Raw genomic sequence first — 13,487 nt, forward strand, 5'->3', positions numbered from 1 at the left:
GGAATGACAGTAATGACGAGGCACTAGCCTCTCCCGTTTTCCCTGTTAGCATCAATAGCGCTTGAAGCCGTCCACACGTCACTTGACGCCCTAATCTGAAAGTCTAATTTGTTCCCAAGAGGGGAAGCAGAAAAGGAACCACCAAATAAAAGTGGAGGACACGCCAAATTCAACCAAAACCATGACCCACAAAAGATAAAACCTCCCAAACAAGCCTTAAAAAGTCTCATTATCTGCTTCGAGAACAAGTTTACAATTTAAATTTAACATATACGATTAACAAGAGTAAAGCAGAGCGTTAACATCAGCGCTGCGAAAGAAATCAACGAGCAGAGCCAGAAAAAGGAACCAGTGAGAGGTGCAACCTCCAACCCTGACAGCACGGCTCGTTACAGCAAACCTCAGCAGCTTCAGGAAGTCGTTAAACACCAAATGGGTGTCTGGCTCAGCGAGACGCCGCTCCAGGTGAAGACAGACGAGACGTGGACGGTGTCGACGTCTGCAGAGGACATCGTCAGCGATGTTTAACAAACAAAAACCGGTCCGAGTGGGAAAACTTTCACATTTATTTTGGCAGCTAGTAAATCAGGTGACACTCGTCAGTCCGCTCACGCACATCTCTAAACATTCATAACATGAATTCGGGGCTAAGACTAAGTTCTGGATATTTAATGCAGATGTAAATTCATCTGCACGGCACGGTCGGGCTCGCGTCGGATTCCCAGCCATCGCTGGGTGGAGGAAGTGGGAATAACTGTGGGACTAACTAATGACTTCCGTGTCATCCTTTTCATTATCTTGGCCTCGCAGGGTCACAGGCTATGAAAACAGTAGCATGCCTTCATAGGTATAATGCAACACATTGTATCGTGTTGGCAGTGGAGGGCTGAGGGGGCGAGGAGGGGCGGTCTTCCCAGCGGGAGTCATCCCGGTCAACAATAGCAGCAGCATTCCTCTGGAAACACTGTGGCATTGTGGAGGGCGTCTGTTCGCTGGGAGGATCGCCACTTCCACCAAAACAAAGGGATGAACTCATTCTGGGAATTTTTTGTGTCACCTTTAGAAAAGGAACTTTTGCTGTCCGGCTTTTCCTACTTGTGAACAGTCATATTTGCTAAACTGACAGCGTGTTTTGACAGCGATGAGTCAAATTCCCACACTCGTCAATCCGTCTGGTTCCAAGAATGACTGCCCGAATATTTCATCTCAGCTTCAAGCATCCGTTTTGTATGACAGGTGTAGGGTTTACATCACTGTGCTGAAACCTCGCTGCAGTGCATTTATTGCATTTACACCTGTGCACCGCTGACTCTGCATTTCTCTGCAGACTGATGAGACAATCTGAGCTCTTCCTGTTTCAGTAAAAGTCAAACACAGGAAGGAGAGAAGACTTCAGACCTCACAGCCTGTAGGTGCATCACAGATCAGCCTCACACTTAGAGATGGGGGAGTTTCCCATCATGAGCCATGAAAACAGGACTACAAACAAACATGCAGCAGCCATCTTTAACGTCTGAACTAACGTCTGGTCCTGAACTAAAATGCAAATCTGGTCTGGTTGCTGTTGAAGTAGCCAAAGCAACAGGAAGCTGTTTCCTCAGGAGATTATTGTGCTGCTGTGATGAATCTCCTCATAACTCCAGCTGGGTGTCCAACCTTATTCTGACTTTTAACAGAACAGAGTTCATTATGAATTATAACATAAGCTTCTCTAAAACAGAGCCCAGAAGGTACAGCTCATGAGCAAATATTGACTCGAATGTTGGCCTGTGCTCTTCTATTATTTCAGCTTCACTGGAGGGCAAGAACAATGTGGGAGCAGTCTGGTGGCAGATGTCACTGAATATGCAAAAGACAGGAAGGAAGAGCAGATGCATCAACCAGTAACAGCAGATAAAACTGATACTGGTGGAAATCTGTGGCCAAAGCCCGACAGGAAACAAAACTCGGCCCGTTTCTGTTTAAAATGAGCTCAGTGGAAAAGTGATCGCCACGCTGCAACTCTGAAGTGGCTCTATCAAATAAATCCATTAAGCAGAGTTGTCATTATCAGACCATTAAGCTGAGACGCCACAAACACACTCTGCGACTCTACCGCTTCAAGAATCAAACTCGAAGCAAACAGACCTGCAAAAATAAAACTGGACAAACAAATTGATCAATTTGGAGGGTTAACATTAACTACTTGGTGTTAGCTAAAGTCTACTCCATTCATCTATCCGATTCCTGTGGCAGCAGGCTGCATCTGAAGCATCCCATGATGTTCCCAAGCCAGATGACCCTCTACACAACCCCGAGAACTCCAGTGGGTTCTGGGTGTCATCTCTGTTGAGTATTCCCACAAAAACCTCCAAGAGAAGCATCCAAGAACCACCTCAGCTGACTCCTTTGGACATATTAGAGCAGCAGCCGCTTCAGTCATCTGCGCTCTTCACCCGAGCTCCAACGCTGGACCGAACCACCCAACACAAGATGGGGGGATGTGTTGGCATGGACAGAGGCTCCTGGCAGGGTCTCCTAATGGAGGGACCAGACTAAAAGCATGTATTTACAAACTACAACGTGGGACATGATATGGAAACTGGATAACTTGTACGGAAGTAAAAACCAGGGCCTGTAGAGCCAGTGCAGGGAGGGGAGCCTGCAGGCATGTGTCTGGTGCTCAGGCTTGAATTCACTGGGCTTGGCCATGCATAGCCAGAACAACGAGGATCCTCTACCCCGAGGGCTGACCGCTCCCAGGAACAGCCATTATGGTCAGGAGTATTGTGGGTCGGGCAGCAGGCCTGTGTGTGTGACCCTCAGCACTGCACTGGGGTCTGGATGTGTTTAAAGAACAACAAAACCAAGGTAATCGTACAGAACGTGGGAGAAAACAAAACAAAGTCAGATCTTCCCAATCTTCACGTGCTAACCTCGAGCTCCTGCTGCTAACACGCACCAGCTAACTGCTTAAAAAGGGCAGTAAAGACAAACTGTCCATAACAATTAAAAAGTACAATAAGAACAAACAAAGTGATTTCAGAGCAGCAACAGAAAACTGTTCTCCGTTTCCTTCATCACAACAGCAGCGCTGCCATCAGCCAGCGCGCTGAAACAACAACATGCTCTCTGCTTTGAATAAGCAAAGCAGCTCCACTTGACTGTGGGCGTGGGTCACTGGCACGTGACATCTTACGAGCCCCCCCATACGGGACTAATGGTTACTGTGCATGACTACCAAAATACAATATTTACAGTACGATAAGACAGATGTTCACGACTGCAGTCACACAGCTTTTGAATACGAGCTTACGGTTACTTCTCCCAACAAAGACGATGTTAATCGAGCGAGACCATTTTAAACAATGACAAGATCAGAGATTTATGCACAACGTAACCCAATTACTGCTTTGCTAAAACCTTAAATCAACAAAGCCGCGTCCTGATGGGTAATTTTCCTTTCCCACAGCGTTACCGTCTGAGCCGTGTGATTAGAACAAATAAAACTAATTACACAACGCGCAGCATCCAACGTCAGTGAGAATTACTTCTGTTTACTCAGACAACAAGCCCATCAATGGATTTCAAACATGTCCTTAATGAAGAACATTATTCACATCTGTGAGTTTGTTCCATCTAAACGATCTGTGGCCACACACACACACACACACACACGAGCCTGAGGATGCAGGTGTGCAGCAGTCTGTAGATTGATGAGTAAAGCTTGTGCATGTCTGTTCCTGCCTAACAGACGATTAATTTTCTCAAAATGGTTTATAAAACCAAAGAATTAAAAGGAGCTGAAATTTTACATCATTCCTAATAAGAACTGAATCTTTGGAGTTTTTGTCAGTCGAATCTCAGATGATCAAGTAGGAGGTTTCTGATGGACCTGCATCCACTCCCATCTTCGCACGTCATACATCCTTAAGCCCAGCAAGGCTGCTGCAGTGTGGATTTGAAGTATGCAGGACCTTTAATGCTCTCCACTCACAGGGGAACGAGGACTGGTATCGCCATGGTGATGTGCCCGTCACTTTGTGGAGGCTGAAACCTGAGAGGATGCCAGGCCATTAGCAAGCCTACGTCACCCCACCACAGCGATGAGGACACACACAGCCAAACGCTGTAAACCGGTCGCTATAGTAACACCATTTCAAAGTTCATCACTATCAAATTTATCATCGATACTCGTCCCCACTTCAAAGATTAGGTGTGGAAGCGCAGCCTCGTATGAAAACATGCCCATGTGGTGTGCTGACAGGAACTTTAACCAGCCCAGATAAGATCAACGGTGCCAGCAGGGAGTCGATCTCCACTGTAAACAAAGCCCAGCTGACCGCAACAGGAAATGGTTTACTGCTGAAGTTTAACAGACAAACGCCTGACCTCCTTCAGGACGGTGTTTATACACCAAATCAGAGGCATGTAACCACAGACGGCTTTCATGAAAGCCGTCTGGCTGGAGAGGTGTTTCTATATCCACGGAGCTTCGTCACCTGCCTGTGGAAAGTTCCTGAAACTGATGCAACGACCTCTACGACAACTTGTTACCACAGCTTGAAAGAGTTCACTGTACCGGACCGAAGGTGCTCCTCGCACTTACGCGCTTCGCTGTCGATTTGCAGGTTTGCACAAATGGCTGCCATCTGTGTTACAAACTGCCACAATTTGTGACCCTGCTAAAAAATTCCCAAATGTCCGGCTGATTACTTCCACAAGGATGCAAAGCATACAAAGAGTTTCCTGCCTTTCCTGCAGCTTGCAATTACAGTAGATCTGATAAAGTGACCTGATACAGGCCAAGAGGACAGCTGCTGTGCAGGGTCTGTGTGGGGGAATCGTAACCCACATCTTTGCCTGTTCTTAAACTACATGGAGCTCCACAGACTGTCGGCCGTGCTCTACACATCACATTTAAATGAGACAAATGAATGCTACAGTTTCCCTCCATACACAGCATCAGCAGGTACAGGCTGCGTCGTTCACGTTCTCACCTGTACTCCTTTTAATGCTTTTCTGCATTTGGTCCTCAGGTACTCGTTGCCAAGTTTAGGCAAGACGGAGACGTGGCAGAGAGGCAACCAGCTCTCTCCTCATGAAGGATTTTTCCAGAGAAACCAGGAGGATTAAACGTTGAGGATTTTGGCCTACAGATAAACAGACGCACTGGTTAATCACCATCAGCTCAGTGCTGGTGTACAGTCGTTTTTAATTATTAAACTAAACATAATGGGCTAGTAGGGAAACCTTGCCACTGCACGCTACAGCCATACAGCCCAGTCTGCAGCACATGCAGCTGACTACACCTCACAGCTGAGCAGATGGTGGTGCGAAGTCACACAGTGCCTTCAGGTAAGCATGTGTGAAGTCAATTAGCCTTCATTTACTGATGTAATCAGATTTATTACTTCTGTACTGACCCTAAAAACAACTCGAGCACTGTTCAGGCTTTAATGTGGACTCAGCTGTAACTCTTATCACACAATTTCAGTGACTCTGGTCATCCTGAATCACCACGCGGTAGGAAATAAAGTGCTCGTGGCTCTTCTTTAACCGCCTTCATCCATTCATCTCATCGCTCGTCTACAACTACTTCTTGTGGTGAGGCCACAATGCAACTGTGTTGTGCATCTCTCAGTTCAAGAACATGCTAAAAACCACAAGGTCACATGACTGAACACAGCATCACTCTGCAAGCGATCAGGAGGTGGTTGGTTTTGAAAGCACCCTAGAAAAACAAGTCACATCAGCCTGCGTCTCATTAAAGATGCCAAAACTTTTCAGACAGCTGCAGAGCCCCGAGAGTCGGAATGTGCAGAGTGGCAGCTGCAGACACAACAGACAAACCACCGCCCCCCTCGCCCAGCAAACCCCGGCTGTACCCTTGAACCGGTTCACACTAACAAGCAGATAAAGTGAATGACTTGTACTTTGCAGCATTTAACATTACGTGCTCTCTGCCATCAGACAGCAGCGTTTAACGCAGGTTCATCTCCCGAGCAGCTGCAGTAACACCGTCACACGGCGGCGGCATCTCCACACTCAGACTTCACTGCGTTCCTCCTGGATAATTGCTCGAAAGAACAAACAGTTTGTTTACGCGCACATCAGCATCCAAGTTCTGGTCAGATAATGGTAATGGCATGTGACACGAGAAATGTGTAAGAACACGATCCAGGTTCATCTGAGCAGTTTATGTGCACCAACATCCGAGTGTAAATCTGAACTCAAACCCAGGTTACAAGCTCACCTGGCTTTCCAAACCAGGGATCAGATGCTTACATGAACAACACACCCAACACCCGAACTGTGACTACGACCATGACTCAAGCTTCCTGTTCCCCCACATCTCCTTCTGATAAAACATTCACTGGTCCCAACCACCATGCAAACGTTAAAACCTGCACCAGCAAGGTCAAAGGAGCTTGCAAAGAAAAGCGTCTGGACTTCTTTAAGTTACTTGAAGACGTTTCACCTCTCATCCGAGAAGCTTCTTCAGTTCTAAGGTCAAATGGTGGAGAGTCCCAGATATAAACCTAGTGGGAGTTTCCCCCCACAGAGGGACAAAAGGACCCCCTGATGATCCTCTAATCGCCTGAGCCAAGGTGTGAAACTGGGTGTGGGTCCCAATCAGCCAGAGTTTCGTTTTGTCTTTCGGGTGAAAACTTAGGAGAGTTTTCTCCAAGCATGACATCCCGGTGCATTTCAGACCCAGCAACACGCTCAGACAAAAACTGGTTCACCCGAAAGACAAAACGCCAAAACACAGACTTAACAATGTGGTGTATGCTGTACAGTGCAGCGAGGAATGCCCAGACCTCTACATCGGAGAGACCAAACAGCCACTTCACAAGCGCATGGCACAACACAGAAGAGCCACCTACACAGGACAAGACTCAGCTGTCCATCTGCATCTTAAGGATAAAGGTCACTCTTTCGAGGATGCCAATGTTCACATTTTGGACAGAGAGGACAGATGGTTTGAAAGAGGAGTGAAAGAAGCATCTGTGTCCACTGTGAGCGACCATCTTTGAACAGAGGCGGGGGTTTACGACACCAACTCTCTGCCATCTATAATCCAGTTTTGAGATCCCTCCCCAGACGCCTTAACGCCCACTCACATCCTGGGACATCTGACCTCAGGAATTCGCATGATAAGGTGGGGCCAGGTTTCACAATGAACACACCCGAAACTCTGGCTGATTGGGACCCACACCCAGTTTCACACCTTGGCTCAGGCGATTAGAGGATCATCAGGGGGTCCTTTTGTCCCTCTGTGGGGGGAAACTCCCACTAGGTTTATATCTGGGACTCTCCACCATTTGACCTTAGAACTGAAGAAGCTTCTCGGATGAGAGGTGAAACGTCTTCAAGTAACTTAAAGAAGTCCAGACGCTTTTCTTTGCAAGCTCCTTTGACTACGATGACCTGGATGACTGAGAACCTTCACAGACATACTGCACCAGCAAGTTTTAGAAACTAAACGCAACTTAAAAAACCAAAACAATAATAATAATAATAATAATAATAATAATAATACTACAACAGCTGTATTGGTAACTGCTGCACCTTTTTTTACTCACTCACCTTCCTCAGTTAGAAACCTCAGAGTTTTCCTGTAAAAGCATTTCACAGGGCTGCAGCTGGCACAGAGCAGCCAGCACTACCAGAGAGAAACGAGGGATTACAGCAGAGACGTCACCCGGCGCCGTCTCACACGGCACAGCCAATCGCAGCCCGGCCACGCAAACGCTGAACACACACACAGAGTAACCTGACAATAGCAGCCAGCGAGGGAGGCTGTAATATGAGCAGCACGGTGACCACTGGGCCGAGGCTCTCGGCCGTAAAGAGCGGCATCCCTGACAGGGAACAAACTCAGCAGCCCTTTCTGAGCTGCAGAGGATGATGGGAGATTCAGACCGAGAGCTGCCAAGCAAAAAAAGCTGCACAAGGCAAAACTCTCATATAATGAGCGCTAAGGTGTATTTTTAAAGTGCTTTACTGTATACTACTCTTCTCACAAAAATGAGCATCATCCATTTACCTCAAAAAACAAACAGTGAACCAAGAATGAAGACATTTGTATTAAATTCATGCTAAGATTTGTATGTAAAGAAACGAGGCTTGAATGTGTCCCGCGCACAGCTGGCTGCATCTCTAATCAGCAGGTCAGGTTCTGGCTAACGTGAAGCCTCGTCAGACCCCCGTACTGTGGAATGCTTCGACTTGACAAGCAGAGTCTGTGCATGCCTGCATAGCTGAGGGATTATCACAGTATCAACTGAGCCCTGAATCCCCTTTGCACCTGCCTTGTCCTGCTTAATGCACAAGAAACGTGTGGGATGTCTCGCTCCCTCCTCTCTGAGACTGCTCACCTTTCATTCATCAGCAGCTCTGAAAGGATAATGACAGGCTGCGGGTGAGACGTTTTTAAGAAGCGACACTTCCCCCTGACGTGCAGAGCAAAGGATGTTTGGTTCAGAGGAGTCGAATGTGCCGCTGCTCCCCGTCTGCAGCTCCAGAGTTTTGTGGTTGGAACAAGAAGACGGGTTAATAGCTCGTCTCGTGTGTTGGACGCCATCGTTTCTGATCTACATGCACCACAAAAGGGAGTCAACTGCCAGCGCCTGATGCACCATACAATAGTTCTTACTTTCAGTTTTAAGAAAGTTTCCTCAAAGAATTATGAAATATTCTGTAGAAAACGGCTTCTGTGAATACGAGGAGAGAAGTTAGCAACAGTCCTTCACCAGCACATGAACCAGTTCTCCACCTGCTGCAGGTGCTACACCTGTAAGCCACGACGGTGCAGGTCAGCGAGCAGTTTGCTAAGGTTAGGAACAGCTGAACTTTCAGAGCTTTTCTGGGAATTATCTGCTCGGAAAACTGACGGCATGGCTTCGTGGACAGATGATGGTATTTAAGACAAAAGGCTTAAATAAGTCACCACATGTGAACGACTCTATATTAAAGTCTTAGAGATGTTAATGATTCTCTTGGTTTCATCATTCGGATTTTGATTTTATGACCATTTACCGAGATTTTTATTTGCAATTCTTTGTTCTGCTCCAATAAATATAAATCATATCAATAATATTCAAATTTTCACCTTGATAAGAGAAAAACTGCACAAATTAATAAATGCCACCCAATTATTTATACTTATTTTAATATAAAATAAAGGTTTTTAGTCATTTTTCTTAAAACACACAAAAAACCTCCAGTTATTTTATAATCCAAAGATTTCCTTATACATTTATTCAATTGTTTTAATACCGACAGGTCCAAATGAAATCAAAGTCACATTTATTTCTATCCAAGAAGGTTAACAGATTCTTACACGACACGAGCACTGTGATCTGAAACATCCACAAACAGGTGCCTGGAGTAATAAACATTTATACATGCCCTGAAATATTTGTGTGACTCGAGAACAAAAACTTGTTTACTAAAAACGAGCAAGCTGAAAACTGATTTCCCAGAATGCCACACTGGATCAGTGTGTGAGGCGTCGGCTCCACACTGGAAGAATAACTTCCTTCCCCTGTAAGGGTTGGTGTGTGATGGTGTTCCCGCTTTAGCCTCAAGTTCTACGCACCATCACTCCTCCCATCAAAGTGAAAATTAAAAACAATCATTTATTGCAAGTCTTGTCAGGCAGAGTGCGTTTCCACGAGGGCGTCGTCCCGGCACATTGATTCAAAAGGTCCCATCAGCACTGCAAAGATCGAGTTTTCCACAGCCGACACGAGCGAGGCCGACACCAACACAAATATTTAAGTAGAAGACCCCGTCACAAATCTGCTGCTGTCCCAACAGCTCGGGTGGTTTAAAGAAACAAAGTCTGTGAGGAGCTGCTCCAGAGAAACAAAAACGTCTCATCTAAACTCTTAATTTCATAATGTCACAGGTCAACGATCCCTTATTGATCGTCTGTGATACGACGAGCATGTGACGACTGTGAGGGAGCATGAAAGAAAGAACGGGATTAACATACCAGGAAACAAAACATCTTTGTGAAACGCACTCCGAGGTTTAGGCGGGGTTAATCCCAGCCACAGAGAGCAAAAAGCTTCACTCCTTCATGTTCGCCGCAGCAATCTTCTACCCAACGAGAATCTCACAAGTTGAAGCATGCAGAAATGAATCATCGGCAGGCGGAACAACAGGGATAAAACACTATCCGGGCTCTTTGGCGGGCCGCTGACATTCATCGTGATAGTTCACGTGTCCGCTTGTTCTTATGTAACTTGTCAGTGAAATTCAAAGTCACAACAACTTCACCTGGTTTGTTTCATAATCTCTGCAGGTAGAAGCGACCGGGATCATGTTTACCGTCGGCCTCGTCGGGCTGCTGAATCACCCAAAATGTTGGCTGTGCAGAATAACTCCAGCTGCAAGTCATCCATGCAAAACTACAACCAAACAATTAAGCATCTAATGCGTTAATCCCCAGACACCAAACATCTGTAGAAGAAACAAAATAATCTCACCTCTGCTTTAAGTATCAGTCTAACACACCTCACAGCCTCGTCTACAATCTGTGCCAACACACACAAATGTCTCCCACTGCCACTCTGACTCCATTAAGCTGCTAAATCCACAAGAACTGATTTAAAAAGAATTTCGTGCAGTCCTGCCAGAGCTTTGATCACCGCGGTAATAACTTCCTTGCAAATTTGCAAACAACGTGGTGCCGACTTGGCAGCTGCTCCGAGCTGCTGGAAATCTGTTAGGACTCCCTGAAGATCGCCTTTACTTAGAATCAGCTATGCAAGCCTTTTCATTTCAGCCTGTCCACTGGTGTTTTTAAAATGTTTTATTTACATCCAAAACTCATGCACTGTGAGTGGAGGTGCAGCACCAGTTTCACACCAGCCGATGCTTCAGAATAACTGCAACAACTGCCCAGAGAACTGCAGGACGGCAGCTTCACAGCAACTTGAAGCTCTTTTGCTCATCTCCAGTGTTCCCCGACTCTGACTTATTCTTACTAAAGGCAATAATAACTCTTTGCCTTAACACTATGCAGACCAGCTGGGCTTCAGCGTCAGTCACCAACCAGAAACTCAATTCTGAGCCAGTAAGGATCCCAGTTTATTGGTAAAGGTGGTTAGAAACCAGACAATTTCATTGTTTAGAAATTAAAAAGCCAAGATCACAAATAGCTCACTGCAGAATGGTTGAGATTCAGAGAAGCTAATTTACAGAGTAAGCAGAGTCACCGTCATTATGTCCTTAAATAAAGCTGTGAGTCATTATAGAGGCTTCATGGTGCGTTCAGGGTCTCTTGTTCAGGATTACTCAAACTTTTTTGATACAAAAAAAGTTCCCAGCCCATGTTTTAGAGGGACAACAAGCTCATCTGGACAGAGATGTAATTAAATTACAATTTAAAGATCAGTATGGACACCACCTCAGACTGTCCAGGTTCATGCTTAGTAAATGGCCTGTATTTGTACAGCGCTTTACACAACCAGTCACCCACCCATTCACAAACTGGTGATGGCAGCTACATTGTAGCCACAGCCACCCTGGGGCGCACTGACAGAGGCGAGGCTGCCCGACACTGGCGCCACCGGGCCCTCTGACCACCACCAGTAGGCAGCGGGTGAAGTGTCTCGCCCAAGGACACAACGACCGCGACTGTCGGAGCCGGGGCTCAAACCGGCAACCTTCCAGTTACAAGACGCACTACCAACTGTTGAGCCACGATCGCCCCCATTTCACACATAAGTAGCCACTTATGTGTTGGCAGTTTGTGGCAACAGTTGGTAGTGCGTCTTGTAACTGGAAGGTTGCCGGTTCGAGCCCCGGCTCCGACAGTCTCAGCCGTTCTGTCCTTTGTGAAATGTCTTATCTAAGATCTCCATGAACACATTTATATCCTCTCAAATGCATCCTGGGCTGTTCTTGTTTTTGCAGGAGGGGGCTCTTATGGTTTTAGTTTAAGTGGATCTTCCACTCAAACTAAAGTACATTTGATCTTGTAATAACAGGGCAGACCCCGAGGCTCATGTAGGTCCTCATCCCACACGTTAAAGCCGAGCAGCTGTAACGACTCCCTTCACCTCCAGTCCAGCCAGTAAGAGTGGTTTCTTCGGGGTTACCCAGCAGTGAAGCTTCACGCAGAAAGCATTGAGCACAGATGTGCACGCACGCAAAAACTAACATTTCCAAGTGAACCCAGGCAGAGCAGCTTTATTTTTAGAACCAAAAACATGCAAGAGAAGCACAAACAAGACAAGTATGCACAGATGTTCAACCAAAACTAAAATTATAACTCAGCAACCCCCTCGAGATAAAATTACAGAGAAAACACCACGGCAAGGACTCCACAAAAAAACTGAACACCCACAAGAGAAGCGAGGCCAGTCGTGACGTGCAAGCTGCTCGCACAGAGCTGTGGAGTGGAAGTCATTTCCTCTAAACAAACAGGAGGGGTGGGAGTGGTAATCACAGGCGGGGGAGGCGACACGTCTGAGCAGATGAGACCCGGCTTTGATCCTGCGGATGTGAGGGTCGTCTCAGTCAGGCGTCATTTCACAGACCTCCACCGTATGTCCACGATACCGAGTGACCCGCCTGATGATGTGGACCCGGAGCGCGGCTAAGCCTGAGGTACCAACTGACGCCGGGCTGCACCGCCGCCAGATCTGCTTTAATGTGTTTGTAAGAGAGCGAGCCAATCACAACCTACTGAGATATTAGCAGCCTCTGGGTCAGCTGGTCAGCAGACGGGCTCTCGCTCTGCCAAATTCTCACTGGCAGTGCAACCGCAGTGTTTCCTTCACAAGGAGGAGAGCATTAGAAATCAATAAGCTTCCAGAAATATCATTTTTATCTCATCTTCAGTAATATGAAACTATAACAAGCTCCCTGCAGTGAAGTAAAGAACACCTGAGCTGTTAGAGACACTGAGATGGCCCTTTAACCACCTTACGGTTAGGGAATGACTCGCTAACCCTCAAACCCCATTAAAGCTGTTAATCAGTGCTACAAACAGCAAAGCAGCAGCTTTGAGAAACGACTTTGCAAAAAGTGAGACGCTTTCTGCAAAGCCACAAAATGCGAGGCATTCGGGGCCCTGAAGGAACGCTTTGTGTGGCCTCCTGGATGAAATCTGCACTTATTATCCAAGTGTAGAAAAATGGATCTTGAGATATGCAACAACCCCACAGTGGAAGCTTAAAATTTCATTAAAAACACCTTCACAACGCTCATATTCTTCCTCTTCACATATCAATTCCCCAGTGCTTCATCTGTACTGAAGAGTGGGAAGGCCTGTGAGCCAGGAGAGGATGAGGAGCCCTCTGTTTGACCCCAGCTCTTCACCAGCACAATGGGGACTACCATCCAGGTCTGAGCCCCCCCGCATGAAAACAGGTAGCTAAGAAGGAAACGTGTCCTACACTAGTTTCATTTAGCAGCATTTCGGGGTTGATGAGTGACCTTTAGAGCTCCACTGAGACTCTTTTGTTAAGAGCTCATCACGCACT

General features: G+C 46.5%; 1 protein-coding gene across 1 annotated transcript in view; it reads right to left on the minus strand.

Annotated features, from left to right (window-relative positions):
- kank1a (KN motif and ankyrin repeat domains 1a) overlaps nt 1-13,487 on the minus strand; it is a 52,686-nt gene that overhangs the window by 38,365 nt on the left and 834 nt on the right. The window lies entirely within an intron of this gene.

The sequence above is a fragment of the Perissodus microlepis genome, chromosome 12 (assembly GCF_051167445.1).
Source record: "Perissodus microlepis isolate ML-2025 ecotype Zambia chromosome 12, ASM5116744v1, whole genome shotgun sequence".
NCBI lineage: Eukaryota > Metazoa > Chordata > Actinopteri > Cichliformes > Cichlidae > Perissodus > Perissodus microlepis.